Raw genomic sequence first — 21,802 nt, 5'->3', positions numbered from 1 at the left:
TCTTTGGAATTTTGTTGTTTCCATTTTTTTCTATTATAATTGTATAATAATATTATTATTATATTGTCCTATAAACAACTTCGGAACAGCTTATTATTTTTTACAGTCTCTGTTTTGGAGTAGCTAATTCCCTTTATTAAATAAGTATAAAATGTGGAAAGTTTGAAGAGTACTGGTTTCCCTCTAAATAGCTATTACCAAATAGAATATAGAAAATTTAGATAACCAAGTTCTTGATTATTTTCCACTAATTTTTAATTTTTGTTCTTTCTCTCTCTGTTCTCTCTCTCTCACACACATACACACACTCTTTAATGGTATATTTTTTAACACTAGAACGCCCAAAGGGATCAATTTGATCCTTTTGCGAAATTCATTTTTTCATATCTACCATATTTTAAGGAATTGGAAGGTGGCATTACCTGACTTTTCCTAAATTGGTGATGTGGCATAAAGGAAAAAATTATATTGTGGTTGTGCAATTCAATAATCTGATACCGATCGATTTACCTTAAACGCCCAGGGGATCAAATTAATCCTGCAGTTGAAAATGTTATTATACTTTCTCGTATCGACTATTATTTTGCTTTTCCCTGAGCAGCTTTCAGTTAAAATGATTTAATTTGTCAAACCAAACGTTACGAAATGTTCCTTTCCGGTATAAGGACATTTGTTGAGTACTATTGAGTTAGAAAGTGCCGTCATACCGTCATTTGTCATTACGTGGTAGTGACGTGGCATCGTGTTTGGCGCAATGCAGCAGTTGACACTTTGTTCGAAGGTGTGACAAATAAAATCTATGAATAAGTAATTTTATGGTGAAGAAGAATTAACGATAATGGCACGAAGTAAACTATTAAATCCTCATGAAGTTCTTGAAGAGCTTCAAAGAATATCCGAAGACAAATCTGATGCGGTGAAATGTCATCGAACTCAGAAGACAATTTGTAATTGGATACATAATGTAGTGAGCAATCTTCTGAAAACGTTAGTCTTGCAGATGAAAATGAAACTACCGAAGGTGAGTACATTTTATCTCAGTCTGTTTCATTAAACATGTGTTTATATTATCTAAAAGTCAATAAGAAAATCCAATAATTTGAAGAAATGTGATGAAATATTCGTTGTGATTGAAATATTTGGTCCCTTGTGAAGTAATATTTTATGGATCAATCACATACTTTGCATGAATATTTTATTTCACAAAAATCATGTAATAAATTTACATTATCTATTTGCAAAATACGAAAGCAGTCGCACTGATTTTTTTCTCTCTGCCTTTTTTGCAGGCATTCCAGTACATAATGAGGTAAGATCAGAACAAGATGGACACATGTGTGGATGTTCAGGTGAAGGCATCAGTGCTTCGGCGAAACAGTATACAGCTCCAAACAATACTGTATGGGAGGAAATACCTGCTAATGTTAGAAACGAGGGTCGGAAATGTCTTCATAACATTCTATGTGAAATTCCAGGGCCAACACCGCATGCCAGAAGAAATGTAAGTAGTGAATCTGCGTCAAGTGCATGGCGCTAATTCATAGAAAAACGCATACTTACCCACATAAAAATAACTACCGAAACAGAAGCGTTATGTGCTGAAGAACAATACCTGGTCACTAAGTTTATCGGAACTCGAAGCTTTCATAGCGATTCTGTATGCTCGTGGCGTTAGTGGCAGTAAAAATGTTGAGGTTCATTCAATGTGGTCGAAGTCTTGGGTATTGCCATTTTGTCCCGAGACTATGAGCAGTAATCGATTTTGCGAAATAATGAGGTTCCTAACAAGTAAACCTTACGTTTGGGTGAATCGAGTTGCTGACTGAGACACTTATGAGAAAGAAGTACTAAATGTGGTCAGTATTTCAGTGAAGTTGTAGGTGCGAAGCTCCAGGGGTTTAGGAGATACAGCTACCAGAACATCACATGGAAATACAGAATAGTCTTCATACAGTTGGAGGTAAAAGCTCTGTAAAACCTCTTGTAACAACAAAAGGTGAATAACAAATATATGGGTACATATTAGGACTATGGTGAAGTTATATAGTAAGGGTATACCTGACGGCTGCCATCTTGAAATCCGCCATTTTGAATTAAGGTTAAGTTTTTAAAATAGGAATAGGGTAATGTGATACATGATTTAAGGCGAAAATTTAATCAGAAGAACAATGGTGACGTTAATTTTGATTTACGCGCAATTTGTAAAAAGTTACAGGGAAATTAAATATTGTTGCAGCATATGTATTAGTCCTTTACCTCACCTTGTAAATTTTGTGTTAATGATAATATTAAATAAAAAGCAGGAGGATAAATATTAAGTCTATTGTAAGAGTTGCCTTGATGGTGGCCATGTTCAAATCCGCCATTTTGAATCAGACAAAAGTTTTAAACAAAACGCATAACAGCGACGCCTTATTAATAGCAAATTTTACCATAAATCCAACGGTATAACCATTTTTGCTTTATCACGTGATAGAAAGACAATCTTGCTATTACTTGATTCGTGGAGTGCAAACAAAGACGACATTCTTTCGTCACAGTGTGTGCCCGAAGGAGTTACCCTGATCAAGCGATTGATACCTAGTGGTTGTGCTGGCATGATTCAGCCTCTAGATGTTCACTTCTTTCGCCCGTACAAAGCATTTGTTCGTTTCATTACTGATACAGCAGTAACAGAAAGTGGCGTGAACATATGGTATTGTGATAGGTTCATACAACTTCAGTCGTTTACAATTTACCAGTTCAGTGCTCCTCGTTTTCACAATATGATTCGATTCGCTTTCAATCAGTCTGGATATTCGAATGAAGAACCTGAACGTTGGATCGCTCTTTACGACTACTGCTTTGACGGAATTGTTAACGACAAATGTGTCAAGTGTAACTCGATTGCCTTTGTGAGGTGTGCTCACTGTGAGCAGAGCATTTGTGCAAGTCATGCACTCTTTTCTGAACTACATATTGATTGTACTAATTGAGGACTTTTCTTTTAGAAAGACCAAAGTTCAATTATGACTCAATTTAACTTTGATCATTTTTCCTTAAATTAGCAACTTGTTTATGTGATAACAAATATTGGTTAATGATAAAGCAAAAATGGTTATATCGTTAGATTTATGGTAAAATTTGCAATTAATAAGGTTTCACTGTTATGCGTTTTGTTTAAAACTTTTGTCTGATTCAAAATGGCGGATTTGAACATGACCGCCATCAAGGCAACTCTTACCATAGACCTAATATTTATCCACCTGCTTTTTATTTAATTATTATCATTAACACAAAATTTACAAGGTGGGGTAAAGGACTAATACATATGCTGCAGCAATATTTAATTTCCCTGTAACTTTTTACAAATTGCGCGTAAATCAAAATTAACGACACAATTGTTCTTCTGATTAAATTTTCGCCTTAAATCATGTATCACATTACCCTATTCCTATTTTAAAAACTTAACCTTAATTCGAAATGGCGGATTTCAAGATGGCAGCCGTCAGGTATACCCTTACTATATGACTTCCCCCTAGTCTTAATATGTACCCATATATTTGTTATTCACCTTTTGTTGTTACAAGAGGTCTTACAGGGCTTTTACCTCCAACTGTATGAAGACTATTCTGTACTTCCATGTGATGTTCTGGTAGCTGTATCTCCTAAACCCCTGGAGCTTCGCACCTACAACTTCACTGAAATACTGACCACATTTAGTACTACTTTCTCATATGTGTCTCAGTCAGCAACTCGATTCACCCAAACGTAAGGTTTACTTGTAAGATTTGATATTAACGCTGACAGATTGATTCACCAGATAAGTACGGGCAAAAATTCTGGCTGGCTGTAGATATAGATGCGAAATATATTTTGAACGGCTTCCTTTGCGTTGGTAAGGAGGAAGAACGCCCTGCAAATCAAAGAGTTCCGGAGTACGTCGTCATACGTCTTATGGAACCATTTTCTTTGAAGGGTCGAAATGTTACTACAGACAACCATTTTACGTCACTAAAGCTGAAAATCTGAAAGCAAAATCATCTACCATTCTTGGGACAGTGAATAAAAGTAGAAGAGAAATACCGACAGAAATTAAATCAGAGAAAGCACCTTTGAACTCCACAAAGATTCTCAAAAGCAAGGACGTAACAATGACCGTTTATCAAGGTAAGAAAAGTAAGAATGTTTTGGTATTGAGCTGTCTTCATGATACCGTGGTCATAATCGACAATAATAAGAAAGTTCCTGAAACCATTGCTTATTATAATGGAACGAAATACGGGTTTGACATTGTAGAGAAAATGGCCAAGCAATTTACAGTGAAAGCGTCATCAAGAAGATGGCCAATTCATAATTTTTGTAATATACTTGATCTTGCAGTAATTAATGCAGTTGTAATATACAGAGCAGTCACTGGAATGAAGATATCACGGAAGGAATTTATTCAAGGCTAGCAGAAGAATTCCGGACAGAATAACTGCACCTTCGGTCTGAGGATTCAAGTGAAGCCACAAGAACAGAAGACGACATAGATTTCAATTCAGAAATCCGCGTAAACGACGTAATTGCCAGAGACTGCCAGTAAACTGCAAGAGACACAAGACGTCTGCAAACTGTAGCACTTCCGCAAAAAGGCAGTTTGTGGAAAATGTGTTCGTAAAGTGACTTATAAATGTAGAAAATGTGTGTAATCACGGTGATACCGGGGCAGTATTGAGCACCATATTCGTGAACAAAGATGAGGAAAGCTGTAAGCAGAACTATAAACAGAAGTAGTTACAGGGCTTCCGAAATAAATTTTGTATTAAGATGTAAGTAATGACTACTATGTACTTATGTGGTAAACACACCAAAAATATATGTTCAGATTATACACACACACACACACACACACATATATATATATATATAACTTCCTAATAAAACTTTATTGGAATATGGTTTTGTTTTTCTACACAGTGAAGAAAAAGAAAAAAACTCGAGTAGTGTTTGTTAGAAAGGTAAGTATGTGCAAAAAGAAGCTAGGGATCAAATTGATCCCTACGGGCGATCTAGGTGAAACGAATTTCCGGGCGTTCTAGTGTTAATCTATTAATGCATTTAAATTTCAATACATTCTGGAAATTAATTTAAGCGTAATTTTCAAATTTTGATAGACTGTGAACATAAGCATATGGAAAAAATCCTGATTATTATTACTTCCTTTTATTTTCATTAGAATTGTGTTCAGATCACTTTTCCCGGTTCCACTCAATAAGCAGTGATTGAATACAATATTTTTTGACAAGTCAAAGTAGAATTATTACTTTGAAACGAAACCAACACAATCAAACACTCTTTCCCAAGCTCCAAGGACAAGTTACTCACTTGGCATTTTCTTGATTGTGATCTCAACAATAGGGATGTGACTTCATGCTTCACTTGTTACAGATTTTTTCTCACTTCCAAAACTATCCCAAATCTCCCATTTTAAAAAAATAATGTGTAGAATTGCAATTGAAAACACAGACCAAAGCTATGTATACAAGTTTTCCCTCTCCCCTTTGTACCGGGATCGACCCCCTGATAGAGTTCTGCATTTTAGCTACAGTGACTGGATCAAAAGGTTGTGTATTATTGCATTCTTACCTTTCTAGTTTTGCTTAGATTTTTAGAGATGGCAGGAATTTTTCCATTCGATATTTTAACCGTTATTGAACTTGTGGAATGTAGACTTTGCATATGGGATAAGATAACAGAGTCTTTCAAGGACAGGATTGAAAAGCAAAAAGCACGGCGAGAAATTTATGCAAGCCTTGTCCAGGATTTTGAGTTCATGGACAAAAAGAAACGAGAAACGACAGGTATGTATGCAACAGCGCAAATCTGTCTTCAACATTAGGGGGGGGGGATGACAGGTAAGATCGTTCCCATATTATATATATATATATATATATATATATATATATATATATATATATATATATATATATATATATATATATATGTTCAAAATATTTCTGTAGCCGAGAAACAATGCTGTAGAGGATCAGGGGAGCAGAATTGTCTTCAACATTGGGAGGCGGGCAGATTTGAGGCTTATTCTGAGTGGACATTAATTTCATCTCACTTTCCTTTCTAGCGATCGGACACAAATAATCAAATTTCTCTCCCAAAAAACACATTTCAAATCGGATTATTGGGGAGGACAATTTCCCCAGTTCCAAGATTGGAGGGGACATGTCCCCTTCATCCCCCCGGGATTTGCTCCAGCGTATGTATGGAGCAATGGAAAACAGAATTACTAATTCGAATTTTATCATTTAATCTACTATGACATTAATGTTTATATGTGTTTTCATTGGGAAGGCCGATGGGGGCTGAATTTGAACGAAACACTATCGGGGTTGTCACTACATCTGAGCAATCCCGATAAATATGGATTTAACATAAATATTGGTCATTTTCTACTACTTTTACATGTCCCGGTAAACGCCCCCTGACCCCCCCTTGGTTCGAATTTTGAAAAAATCGCTTCTGGCCTCCAGCCGATACCGCGAAAACTATGAATGTGACCCTAAAATCTGCCATTTTCTACTACTTTTACATATTCCGATAAAAGCCCCTATGATCCTCTGGTTCCAATTTTGAAAAAAACATGCCTCTGGCCAGCAGCCGATGGGGGCAGTATTTGGAAGTCAACGCGTGTGAGTATCACCATTCATCTCAGCGACAGTGAAAACTATTGATTTGAGACTAATATCGGTCATTTTCCATTATTTTTACATGTCTCGCAATTCTCCACCCCGGTGACTCCCGGCCCACATACAATGGTGGCTGAATTAGAAAATCATCGCTAATGAAAGTATCACTATTGATCTCAGCGACCGCGAAAACTATGAAATCGACATTAATATCGGTCATTTTCTACTACTTTTACATGTCTGGGTTAACGCCCTCCTGAGACCCCCCTGGTTCGAATTTAGTCAAAAACGCTTCACCTTGGTCTGGGACCTGAACCAAGGTATCCGTGTCCAAAATTTGGTAACTCTCGGCCAACTTGTCTGGTTCCCAGGCCGGTCCCGGTTGAAAAAAAAAACTCTTCGTCTTGATCTGTGGCCTAGACCAAGCTACCCGCGACCAAATTTTGAAAACTTTCGTCCACTCGTCTGGTCCACGGGCCGCACACAGATAGAGAGACAGACACTCAAGCAAACTCTATTTTATTTATATTAGAAAGGTCAGATCCACCGTTATTGTAATAGAGCGGTGCTTGAGTGATTGATCGTAGAAATTCAAAATCCAATGAGTGATAATTTCATAGCCTTGTTTTATTACAAGTTTAAACTCTTTAGTCAGTAGAGAAGAGGGCATGATTCATGGGTCAGAGTTGATGACAATGGGTTTCGGTGGGTCTTGGGTCACAGTGTGTGACAGTGGTTCATGGTGGGTGGTGGGACAGAGTGGGTCACGGTGGGTCATGGGTCACGATGGTTGGTGGGTCAGTTGGTCGTGGCTAAAGTTTTCATTGCCCCACACTCTCTCTGAACTACAGTGTTGAAAATTAATCAGTGAAAATCAATTGCAATTGATCAATCAATTGAAAGTAATTGCTGTGGAAATCAAAAATTGCAATTGAATTAATTGCTAATTAATTTCAATTGCAATTGAATGACTGAATTCAATTGCAATTACTTTCCACTGCAATTACTTTCATTCGATTGATTAATTGCAATTGATTCTCCTTTATTAATGGGCAAGTGCAATTAACAATTAACCATTACTTACTTCCGTTGTCAATTGGAATTAGCAATTAAATTTACAGATTAATTGTTAATTATCAATTCAATTGAAATTTGCCCAACACTGCCACTCTTCTCTTCACTGTCCCGATCCGGCCCTTCAAACTTTTTTTCCCTTCTATCAAAGCCAGTACTGCCTATTTGGGAAAAGTCTCAATGTAGAGTGGTAGTGGTAAAAACGATGCATATTCGCCGTTCTGTTGGAAGGGGGGCTGGTGGAATGTGCCGTAAAATTTTACGTTGCCCCCATAGGAAAAAAATCTAGATTCGACACTACTATATATATATATATATATATATATATATATATATATATATATATATATATATATATATATATATATATATATATATATATATATATAATTGAGAAACACTATGTTTGTGACTATAAATCTCCCGAACCGCCCCACTGATCTTAATCAAATTTGAAACATGGATGAGTTTTACGGCTGAGCTGGTTTTAGGCTATTCACTTTGATGGTACAACTTAGGGGGGGGGTGTAAAAATAAATAAAATTTAATAATTCCTGAACCACTCGGCCAATCTTGATCAAATTTTCAACATAGATGAGGCTCAGGATGGGATCGTGTTATTTAAATTTGACGAAGTAACGTGGGGGCGGAGAAGGAGGAAATATATATATAAAAATCAATTTATATAAGACTGAAAGCCACTATTTTTGTAACTTAATAACTCTTGAACTATATCTTGAATATCCGACCGATCGCAATCAAATTTTCAAGATATATGAGGTTTCGATCTGGAAACATTTTTGTAATTTTACTTTAACGGTACATCCTAGGGGGAAGGGGGGAACGTATAAATAGAAACTAATAAAACCTAATAACTTTTGAACCACCCAACCAATCTCGATCTAATTTTCAACAAATATGAGAGTCGGGCCTTGGGTGTTTTTTTTATCATTTCACTTTGACGAGCCAACGTAGGGGAGGGAGAGGGGGCAGATATATGTAAAAAAAATAAATAAAAATGTCTGTCTCTGTGACTTTATCACTCTTGAACCACCCGACCGATCTAAATCAAATTTTCAATATACATGAGAATAGGGGCAGGGATTACTTTAGGCTATTTACTTTGACGAAACAACGTAGGGGAGGGCGAGAGGGAGAGAAATTTAAAAATGATCAAAAATGACCGATATTAATGTTGAATCCATAGTTTTCGGGCCCGATGAGACAAACAGTAACACTTCTGATGCTGTTTCAATCCAAGTTCAGCCCTAATAGTTGGGAAGGTGGAGGGTACAATGGAGGAGAGGGGGATAAACGTTTAAAAATGATCAAAACTGAGTAATATTAGTGTCGAATCAATAGTTTTAGGAGTAGCTGAGATTAACAGTGACAATTCTGATTTCATGTGCCGCAGCACGGGGGCGCGGGAGCTATATATAATAATAATAATCGAAAATAACCAATATTAGTGCCTAATCCATAGTTTTCGGGATCATTCTGATGAACTGTAACATCTTCGATCCGGTTTAAATGCAAAATCAGCTCCGCCACTTGCGGGAAGGAGAGAAAGTGATATATAAAATGATCGATAATGGCCACTATCAGTGTCAAATTTATAGTTTTCTGGGTCGCTTAGATGAGCAGTAATACTTTCGATCATGTTTAAATTCAAATTCAACCCCACAACTTGGGGGAAAGGGAGGAAGAGATATTTAAAGATAATGGAAAATGACCGTTAATTAGTGCTGAATCCACATTTGTGGGGGGTCGCTGAGATAAACAGTGACACTTTCGTTGCCATGGCCCGCAACATAGGGGAGGAGGAAATATATATATAAATGACCGAAAATGACCATTATTGGTGTCGAATCCATGATTTTTGGGGTCGCCGAGATGATCAATGATCTTTCCGATGCTGTTTAAATCGATGCCATTAAAAACGAAAACAGCATATTTCACGGGGACTAAACACATGAAATACGGAGTTGTGCTTTAAAATTTTCATTTTAACTTAGCAAAGCGGGTAATATATGCTAGTAATACTAACAAAACTCAGGTACTGTCCTTTCTCTATTTCAAAACCACCTATTTTTTAAATCTCTTTGCTATAATATCTATTACTGGAGCTATCAGTATATTTTTGTTTTTCGTCTTTATAGAACACCAAGGTTATAAAGGAAGGTCTTTTATATGTGGGTTCGGAACTTGAATCTGATAGGTCGTTCCCAACCATACTATCTCGCCTCCAGAAAAACTGGATTACAGGGCAGAGTCTAAAGCAAGAAATTTCTCTCTCTTTTGCTAAAAAAACTTTAGTTCGCATACTAGTCATAGCACATGTTTAGAGGTTTTTCAACGAATCTGTATGAGACGAGACCTGCAAATGACACAATACTGAAAGTTGAGCTTACACCAGGAGTCGAATCTGGTATCATCCTAAAACAAAAAAAAATCCTATTGGCTGACTACTTTAATGCTCATAAATCATTCTAATGTAAAAAAATTTGGTGAGCCCGGCCCCCTAGACTCCCCGTGGATACGAGCCTGTGTGACCCCCCACCCTCGAACACAATTTTCTGGAAGAAAGCCTCTTTTCTTCCTTTTGTCTGTCTAGTTTACTGAAAACATGAAAAGCAAACTAGATCACAGACCATAGAGTTGGAAATGATGGACATGTTGCATTGCAGACATATTTCGTACCGTTGATGCTTTTGGGAGGTTTTCCAGGAACAAAATTCACCTCGGAGTTATATCTCCTATGGTGCTCAATATGAGTTGAGTTGATTTTGTCGTCCCTTTCAGCAGCGAGGCTATATAAGACGGGACCTACTGATTAATTGACAAACCCGAACTACATGAGCTCTCACCGGAATCGAACCCGGGTCTCTCACGCCAAAGGCACGTACGCTAACCACTTAGCCACGAAGAAGCTCGGAGCTCATATTAGAAAAGAAGAAAGCACATTATGGGAATTTCAGTGCAGACAACTAAGTACGACGACTGTTAAAAGAATATTTTTCATCTTGAATATATTGTAATAATGGTCAATCTTATTTGATAATGTCATTTTTTAAAAAATAGCATTCTCTTTTCTATAACTTACTACAGTATACAAGTTAAATTTCACACAGTGTGCAAAAGAGGGGAAGGGATTACAACGTACGATGGACTTCGTTCGCTTCCTATCCGATGGACAAAACCTTTCTTGTAAAATTCAGCGTTTCAAAGAACCTGTGTGGTTGCTGATAGCTACACATAAATTGACAGAATTTTAGTACTGTCTGCCTGAAGCAAAGTCTTTAACTTTAGTACTGAAGCTGCCTGAGGCAAAAACGCAAGCACACCGCAGGCGTGGTGGCTTCTGTGCCTCGTAACATTGTTTAAAAAAACAGACACAAGGCCACTTGTCAGTTCTTGCAACTGATAAGGCTTTTTTTCTTTTATACAAATCATATTATTGTTTGAAGCCTTTTTATTCCTTACAAAAACAATATAACCAGATTCATGAGAACCCACAGCAATTGTAATAAAAGTTGAAAAATATCTGTATCATTCAGATACTTTATTATTATTATTATTATTATTATTATTATTATTATTATTATTATTATTATTATTATTATTATTATTATTATTATTATCACATAATATTTTTCGTTAGTGCTCACAGCAATTAATACTTAGCAGCAGGGGTTAAAGTGCGTGGGAACGCGGGGGACCCTATCCTCACCTCCAAAAAACTGTGTACGGCGTCCTCCCACTTCTAAGCAATTACAATGGGCAAAGATAGGCATGGGGGACGGCGTGACGTCATGCCGCTACCTACCGTACCCCTACATTTTCAGATGATTCCATCCCATCTAGCCTAATCCCACCTCGCCTAACGATTTATCAGCCACTTATATCTCCAAAATAAGAATGTCTACCATTTTAGGCGAGATGGGAATTTCCATCTTACTTAATCCCATCTCGCCTAAAATGGCGGTAGGATGCAAGGAGGGAATTTCTGTACTGAAGAGGGAATTCCTCTAATAGAATTTTAACCAGATATTTTAATCAATATTGGCAATCTCTGTCAATTACAATATAAATATATAATAAGTACTATACAAGAAGAAAGCATAGGGGGAAGGCGATTTAGTGAATTTAGTTCACTTTTGGTTTATTTTGGGAATACTGGAAATTGATTGGCAAAGAGAAGCTAATCAGAAACAGGATAGAAATATAGAGCGTGTTTCAAAACAACACTTACAACGTTTGAGAGCTCATTCCTGACACCATGATAAGACAACCTGGGTGCACAATGCTTCCTTTTGGCGCTATGACCAGCCAAAAACCAGTCGGAAAAATTCCCAAAACAGCCGTAACTCGAGAACAAAATGTCGGATCGAAGTTGGGGGAAAGGAAATGTATATTATTTTTGTCATGGCTTCCATTAATGCACAACCCGATATGGTACAGAGGCAGCACAAAGGTCACCTCAAATAAATTGAAGAATTATGCGGATATTTTATGAAAGGGGGTTATAGCCCCACACAAGTTACTGGCACATGCAAGGAGCATTAGAATGTTAATTCTGTGACATTTGTGAAAAATCTGACGCTCACTGGCATTTCCGGAACAAAATTTTGAATTTTTATAAAGGTACATCATCTAATGCTTCGTCCCCTGTGCCCCCCTAAGGCGGTGCGTTATCAAAATAGCATTCCATATTTCAAAAATGCATACTCTTTTGCTACACTGTCGCCAAATTTCACACTAATTAACAAAAACATCTTTTTCTCGTATGTCCCTACTAAGAATATTTCTGGTGATTTTCTTACTTTTGAAAGGGGGCTGTAGCCCCATTATCAGTCACTCTTACATGTAAGGAGCATTGGAGCATTAATTATGTGACATTCGTGATTAATCTGACGTTTACTGGCACTCCGAAAATAAATTTTGGGATTTGGTAACACATCACCCACCAGATTTTTACGGCCCTTGCCCCCCGAAGGGGGGCCTTCCCAAAATAATGTTTGAGACGGCTTTACTAGCTTTGTGAATGAGTGTTTTTGCATTTCGTAACAAATACAACTCATTTGCCCCAAAATCTTTACAAATAATTATTGGAGAAAACTGCTTCCAAAATTTAACATTGAACCTCCCATAAGGAAAATGAACTTCTGTGTTTACACTTCCAAAAGGGGGGCTAAACATTAATTTTTTTCTATTTCCTTTAGAAATTCGAAAAAATCATATATTTCTCAATAAGAGTGCCAAATTTTATATTAATGGTGTGAAAACTTCATCTTCTCCCAGTGCTGTAGAAAATTACACGAATTGTATAACAGTCTGTATATATATATATATATATATATATATATATATATATATATATATATATATATATATATATATATATATATATATATATATAATTAAAAATCACGTTTTCAGTGAAAAGAAAAAAAACATTTCATTTGTTTACCTTTGTAATACCAATATCTAATCTAAATGATCTAGGCCCTCAAAAGTATTGTAATATTTATTTATTTATTTTGTATATTACTGTTACGCACACGCCTAAAATGCCATGATTGTTCTTTCATTTTAGTAGATATTTCTTTTAAAGTTATGTTTTTTAAGTAACATTCCGTATTTTGGAATGCAAGATATTGATGATAATGCTTCTACAATAACTTTGTTTTCCTTCTGTCGTATCTTCCTTTCTCACCTCGCAAAAGTCGATTTATGGTCAAAAATGGTTGGAAAATGAAAATAGGAATATTTCACCCTGTTTGGCAAGTCTTGTTATAAAATACTGTACTTAGAAGGTAAATTCTGTACCACCAGACATGTCAACTCTGACGCGAAATCGTAGCAGTTATAGTAGTATTAACTGTGGTCGTAGTAGTAATAATAGAAGTAGTAGTAATATTAGTAGTATTACAGTACTTTGCAGTCTTGAATAAAGAGTCAGTTTCCCAAACACACTACGATTAACATAGACTGACAGTAAGACCGTACGAACACGGCAAAGGCAGGGGTAGTGGAGGACATTTAAGGGAAAAAATGACAACATTAGTTTCCAATCCGTCCTTGAGTGCCGGTTCCAACCCGGAAATACGTGCGCCCGGTTCGGCCGGATTAGTCCCAGAAGCGACAGTCCTATTAGCGACAGGAACTGTTATCTGTCCTATGAGCGACCGATTCATTTACATTGAGATGATGGAAGATGATATGATTCCCTCTCATGAAATATGTTTGCCTCTGGCGTTATTAGCGCCCGAACAACCTTGCTACGAAAAATGTACGTGCCAGTAATACAGTTGATCAAATATATTTTCCCTCTACAGTGAGTGCAAATAAAATTTATTTTAATTTTGAGTTAAATTTGACATAAAACATATCAAATAACTTAGCGAGACAACAGGGACATTTCCATGAAAAGTATATTCTTATGTAATTATTGAAAATCCAGTTGTAATATCCCCTTTCTTCAAAAGCTCTGTTTTCACTACTTAATTTGATTCAAATCTAATTACTCACTAAGCACAGTAATATATTTTATTTTGTAAAACTTAAACGTGTAACAGTTTCTCCAACTATATACTTTAAGACTCTATGAATAAAATTTAAAAAAAATTGTCAATGATAAAAGACAGCTTTTGAGATCCTCTACATCTAATTGGCTATTCTCAACCAATCCCACCAATTACAATGCAGTTCACTCTAAACAATCCAAAAGGTAAATAAACTCTTTAAACTACCTTCCTCCCTATTGTAAGCTACAAAAACGTAAACTAATTGCTTAATTTGCCTTCCTTCCTTGTTTTGGCTTATACATAAAAGCTTGTTGTATAGCAATCTGAAATACGAGTAATCCCTTATAACTGGACGAACTGTTAAGTCCTGCGAGAGATTTGTAACTTGTGTAATAATTTCTTCGAATACTTTTTTTTTAAGATTTCTTTGATATCCTCAAGTGGTGAACACTCTCTTTCCATGGGCGCCCGATGGGAAGGCAGGGATCACCCCCCTGGCTCACTAAAATGTATACGTAATATAGCAAACCACGTATATTAAATGCCAGATATACCAGACACAGTACAGCAACCATGAAGATGCCCCTCCCTAGAAAATTTTCTTCGGGCGCCCCTACCTCTTTCTGATTTCTTTCTTATGCCATAAACATGTTCAATCTAAACTTATGCTCCGCATCATTTTAACATTTAATTTTTAATTATATTAGAATCATAGACAAAGGCGGAGCTACTCTAAATATTTAGTTAGTTTTCCCCTTGATATAGTCATTGTATTCACAGAAAGTAACTCAAAAATATTTAGGAAAAACGTAGAAAATATTGTTAGTGTAATGAGAGTAGTCTCACGTATTAAATTCAGGTAGAGCGAAATTTTTCACAGTACATTTTGTTAGGTTCTAAATCGCATTAGCATGAAACAAGTTAAAGAAGAGAGAACCTTGTCTTCTTCCATTATCTTAGTATGAACGAATCGGTGACTCATAGAGCAGTTAACAGATCGAATCGGTCGCTCATAGGACAGTTAACAGTTCCTGTCGCTAATAGGAATGTCGCAAGTGGATTTGTGTCCGGACCGAACAGGACACGCCCAGCCCGTGCAGGGCTCTGATTCATATTCACTGCAAACGCTGTTTTTGTTCCATTTTGACTTTTATTTTAGTACTCAGACGAGAATTGTGTTCTGTCTTAATTTTCTGCATTCTTTCACATATGGAAAGATTCGTTTACGTATCTAAATGTTTCATTACGTATGGAGAGCTAAATGACAAACAGGCATGTGCTGATATTAATACAAAGTTTCGAAATATTGAATTATTAAGTATTTCAATCAATGTTGCTTTTTTATACAATTAATAACAAGTCTTATTATATTTGAAAGAAGAAAAACACATCTGCAAAATTTCTCCCGATTGCAAAGGTTGACTTCGAGGTTTGAACCTGGTTTACTTTTTCCCGAAGACACCTGAAGCTGGACTTAGAAAATTGTTTCCTTAAAATAGCAATAAAGAATGCCCTCGACCTTTGAGACAATATGTACCTTTCAGGAGTCAACTTTCAAAAGTTTGGTGTGGGTTCTTTTGCCCCATAAAACTGTTTTTCTGCAGAAAATAAAAAAAGTATTCCTTTATTTTTTTGCGTATTTGTCCATACAAAAAGTTTCGTTGGAATTCTTCGTGGCCTTTACACACATATGACATACTGTTACCAGCATTTTTTATATTTCGTGATCAAAGGTTTGGAGGGATCCGAGCCTCCTAACCGTTTTTCTCAGGAAAATACGAAACCCGTTTGCCCTCAATTTAAATCTACAATATCTGTGCAATATTTGATTCAATTTGGTTCACTTCTTCGCGTTTTTCGGGCGTCAACTTTTAAAATTTTGGGTGGGTCTCTTGCCGCCTAAAGCCGTTTTCCCGCAGATCATAAAAAAACCCGTATTCCTTTATTTTTTGCGTATTGTCCACGCAAAAGGTTGTGTTGCAATTCTTCATGTCCTTTACACACATCTGACATACTAGCACTTTTCATATTTCGTGATCAAAGGTTTGGAGGGGTCGGCGCCCCACGCTACCGTTTTCCCCAGGAAAATACGAAACTCGTATTCCCTCATTTTATGTCTACAATATCTGTACACAATTTAATTCACTTCGCCTCACTTCTTCATGCCTTTCGGGCATCAACTTTCAAAACTTTGGGTGGGTTCTCTTGCCCCCTACAACTGTTTCTCCGCAGAAAATAAAAAAAAACGTATTCCTTTATTTTTTGCGTATTGTCCATACAGAAAGTTTCTTTGGAATTCTTGGTGGGCTTCACACACACCTGACAATCTGTTACTAGCACTCTTGATATTTCGTGATCAAAGGTTCAGAAGAGTCCGGGCCCCAACTAACCGTTTTTTTTAGGTAAATACGAAACTCGTATTCCCTCGTTTTATGTCTACAATATTTGTGCAAAATTTCATTCACTTCCGTTTACTTTTTCTTACTTTTTGGCGTCAAATTTCAAAATTTTGGGATGGGGTCTTTTGCCCCATAAAAACGTTTTTTTTTGCAAAAATAAAAAACCCGTATTCCTTTGTTTTCAGTGCATTGTCTATACAAAAGTTTCGGTGCAATTCTTCATGTCCTATACACGCATTTGACATACTGTTAGTAGCACTTTTGATTTTTCGTTATCAAACGTTTGGAGGGGTCGGCGCTCCACCCGACTGTTTTCTCTAGAAAAATACGAAACCCGTAATTTCATTTTCTGTCTGCAATATCTGTGCAAATTTCATTTACTTCGGCTCATTTCTTCTTTTCTTTCGGGTGTCAACTTCAAAATTTTGGGTGAGAGATTTTGACCCCCTAAAACAGTTTTCCGCAGAAAATAAGAAACCAGTATTAATTTATTTTTATTTTTTGGTTATTTTGCATACACAATGTTTCGTTGCAATTCTTCATGTTCTTTACACACATCTGACATACTGTTACTAGCGCTTTTGATATTTCGTGATCAAAGGTTTGGAGGGGTCGGTGCCTCACCCAACCTTTTTGTTCAGCAAAATACGAAACTCATATCCTCATTTTACGTCTGTAATATCTGTGCAGAATTTCCTTTACCTCGGCTAATGTCTTTTTACCTTTCGGGCGTCAACTTTTAAAATTTTGGATCGGGTCTTTTGCCCCCCTAAAACCGTTTTTCGCAGAACATTAGAAACTCATATTCCTTTATTTTTTGCGTATTGTCCATACAAAAAGTTATGTTGCAATTCTTCGTGTCCTTTACACATATCTCAAATACTGTTACTAGTACTTTTGATATTTCGTGATCAAAATGTTTGAAGGAGTCCGTGCCTCATCCAACCTTTTTTTCCAGGAAAATACGAAACCCGTATTCCCTCGTTTTAAGCCTTCAATATCTGTGCAATATTTCACTCACTTCGGTTCACTTGTTCTGACCTTTCCAGCTTCAAATTTAAAATTTTGGGGTGGGTTGTTTTGCCCCATAAAACAGTCTTTCCGCAGAAAATAATAAACCCGTATTCCTTTATTTTTTTGCGTATTGTCCATACAAAAAGATATGTTGCAATTCTTCATGTCCTTTACACACATCTCAGATACTGTTACTAGTACTTTTGATATTTGGTGATCAAAGGTTTGGAGGGGTTGGCGCACTACGGAACCGTTTTCCCCAGGACAATACGAAACCCGTATCCTCATTTTACGTCTGCAGTATCTGTGCACAATTTAATTCACTTCGGCTCACTTCTTCTTGCCTTTCGGGCTTCAACTTTCAAAAGTTTGGCTGGGGCTATAGCCTTTAAAACCGTTTTCCCGCAGAACATAAAAAAACCCGTATTCCTTTATTTTTTGCGTATGGTCGATACGAAATGTTTCTTTGGTATTCTTCATGTCCTTTACACACATCTGACATACTATTAATAGTACTTTCGTTATTTCGTGATCAAAGGTTTGGAGGGGTCGGCACCCCACGCTTCCGTTTTCTCAAGGAAAATACAAAACCAATACTCCCCCATTTTATGTCTACAATATCTGTGCACAATTTCGTTCACTTCGGCTCAATTCTTCTTACCTTTCGGGCATCAACTTTCAAAATTTTGGGGTGGGTTCTTTTGCCCACAAAATATTTTTCCGCATAAAATAAGAAACAAGTATTCATTTTCTTTTTGCGTATTCTCCATACACAATGTTTCGTTGCAATTCTTCATGTCCTTTACAGACATCTGACATACTGTTACTAGCGCTTATGGAATTTCGTTATCAAAGATTCGAAGGAGTCCGTGCCACACTTAACCGTTTTTTTTTTTTTTTTAGGTAAATGCGAAACCCGTATACACTCATTTTATGTCTACAATATCTGCGCAAAATTTTATTCACTTCGGTTCACTTTTTCTTCCCTTTCGGTGCCAAATTTCAAAATTTTGGGGTGGGGCCTTTTGCCCTATAAAACCATTTTTCCGCAAAAATGAAAAACCCGTATTTTTTTGTTTTCAGCGCATTTCCCATACAAAAAGGTTCGTTGAAAGTCTTCATTTCCTTTACACACATCTCACATACTATTAATATTATTTTTGATTTTTCGTTATCAAACGTTTGGGAGGGTCGGCGCCCCACCTAACTGTTTTCTCTAAGAAAATATAAAACCCTTATCCTCATTTTACGTCTGCTGTACTGGTGCAAATTTCATTCACTTCGGCTCATTTCTTCTTGTCTTTCGGGTGTCAACTTTCAAAATTTTGGGTGGGAGCCTTTGACCCCTACAACAGTTTTTCTGCAGGAAATAAGAAACTCGTATTGATTTATTTTATGGTTATTTTCCATACAAAATGTTTCGTTGCAATTTTTCATTTCCTTTACACACACCTCACTGTTACTAGTACTTTTGATATTTCGTGATCAAAACTTTGGAAGGGTTCGTGCCCTTTCCAACAGTTTTTTCCAGGAAAATACGAAACCCGTATTCACTCATTTTACGTCTACAATATGTGTGCACAAGTTCATTCATTTCGATTCACTTGTCCTTGGTTTTCGTTCGTCAACTTTCAAAATTTTGGGTGGGTACTTTTCCCCGTAAAACCATTTTTACGCTGAAAATTAAAAAAAACAGTATTCGTATGTTTTTCGCATATTATCCATACATTAAGTTTCGTTGCAATTCTTCATGTTCTTTAGACACATCTCACATACTGTTACTAGCACTTTTGATATTTCGTGATCAAATGTTTGGAGGGGTCCGTGCCTCACCGAACCTTTTTTTGCAGGAAAATACGAAACCCGTATTTCCTCATTTTAAACCTATGACATCTTTGCAATATTTCACTCACTTCGGTTCACTTCTTCTTATCTTTCTCGCGTCAACTTTAAAATTTTGGGGTGGGTTCTTTTACCCTATAAAACTGTCTTTCAGCTGAGAATAATAATAAAAAAACGTATTCCTTTATTTTCTGCGTATTGTCCATACAAAAAGTTTCGTTGTAATTCTTCATGTCCTTTACACCCATCTGACATTTGTTACTAGTACGTTTGATATTTCATGATCAAATGTTTGGAGGAGTCCGCGCCCTACCCAGCCGTTTTTTAAAGGAAAATAAGAAACCCGTATTCCCTCATTTTATGTTTATGATATCTGTGCAGAATTTCATTCAGTTCGGTTCACTTCTTACCTTTCGGACGTCAAATTTCAAAATTTTTCGTGGGGGCTTTTGCCCCCTAAAACTGTTTTCCGCAGAACATTAAAAACTCGTATTCCTTTATTTTTATGTGTTGTCCATAGAAAAAGTTTCGTTACAATTGTTCATGTCCTTTACACACATCTGACATACTGTTACAAGCATTTTTGATATCTCGTGATCAAGGGTTTGGAGGGGTACTTGCCCCACCCTACCGTTTTTTTTCAATAAAATATGAAGCCTGTATTCCCACTTTTTACGTCTGCAATATCTGTGCACAATTTTATTCACTTGGGTTCAGTTATTCTTGCCATTCGCGTGTCAATTTTCAAAATTTTGGGTGAGTCTTTTATATTAAACCTCTACTTTATGTAACTTTTTCTTTTTTAAAATTCTTTTTTTTGGGGGGAGAAGGAGAGAAATGTTTTGTCTGATATGTGTCTTTTGCCATTCATCTTTTTCGAACTGCTTAAGTAAGATCATTTTGTAACTTTTGATGTCATCCAACTCCGTCACGATAATAAAATTGTCATTCTTAACAATTTGTTTTATTTCCTTATTTTCCAGTTTGCCACACTGATATATTTTTAACAAAATTGAGGTTTGGTCCAACGCCTTTCGAATTCGGAACCAACCCAACCGCCGAGCTTTTTGGGTTGCCTGCTATTGCAGGAAAACGAGAATTGCAGGTGGTAATGCACTTTTGGAGTCGTGTATACAAACGCAGTGTTTTGTATGCATTGCCAAATCTTCGACAAAATATAGAGTGCAGTGCTTTGTATTATTAGGGTCTATAACTAATGGACAATTTTTCTGTTCCTTTTGTGCTGATTGTCTAGGACACCTTTGATACAATAAAATAAAGAAATAAAAATTATCTATATGATAGTCAAGCTGCAAAATAAACATTTTGTTAATCCTTTCTCGCCCCTCATTATGTACGGGCGACATAATGCTTCGATAGAATAAAAGAGGAAATAATGTTACAATGACGGAGCATTGTAAATATCTTAATTATTCCTTTCTTCGCCCCTGACTGTATAGGGGCGCCTTCAATAGAATAAAAAAGAAATAGTATTGCACCAAGGGCGCTGTAGACATATTAATTATTAATTTTGTCGCCCCTGATTGTATAAGGGCGCCTTCAATAGAACAAATTAGAATGTAATATTGCACCAAGGGCACTGCAGATTTATTAATTATTTATTTTGTCGCCCCTGATTGTATAGGGGCGCCTTCGATAGAACAAAAAAGGATATAATATTGCACTAAGGGCCCTGTAGATATATTAATTATTCCTTTTCGCCCCTGATTGTATAGGGGGGCCTTCGATAGAACAAACAAGGATCTCCTCAGCAACCGCGCAGGGAACAGACCCCGAAAAGACTAGAACACTCGCAGACATCCGCGAAGAGTTACCAATTCAACAGCGCAGAAGAGAAATTACGCGCAACCTATTATGTATGTTTGAACAGTATCATTTGCAAAATTGAGTCGATTCCATCAGCCTGAACTGAAGAAATATCGTGCAATAGAGGATGTAATTGCGGAAGGTAACATTTCTCAAGACATTAGTGACATTTTAAAAGTATACCATGTCAATCCGGACCGACTACAACTACAGATGCAACAGTTACTCACCACTATTCCCACTTCAAAAAAATCTGAGAGGCCTGCTTGAGAACTTCAAGAAACTCTGTAAAGAAACAAGAGAGTTGTTTCCTGAAGTGTTGAAAGTCCTTCGTCTCCTGCTTGACATCCCGGCGACATATGCAACTGCCGAGAGAAGTTTCTCAATGTTTCGTCTCAAAACTCATCAGGCAAGATTGAACCATTTTGCTGTTCTTAATGCATACCCAGACAGG

The sequence above is a fragment of the Thermobia domestica genome, chromosome 17, assembly GCF_964235325.1.
Source record: "Thermobia domestica chromosome 17, izTheDome1.hap1.1, whole genome shotgun sequence".
NCBI lineage: Eukaryota > Metazoa > Arthropoda > Insecta > Zygentoma > Lepismatidae > Thermobia > Thermobia domestica.
This window is presented reverse-complemented; position numbering follows the sequence as displayed.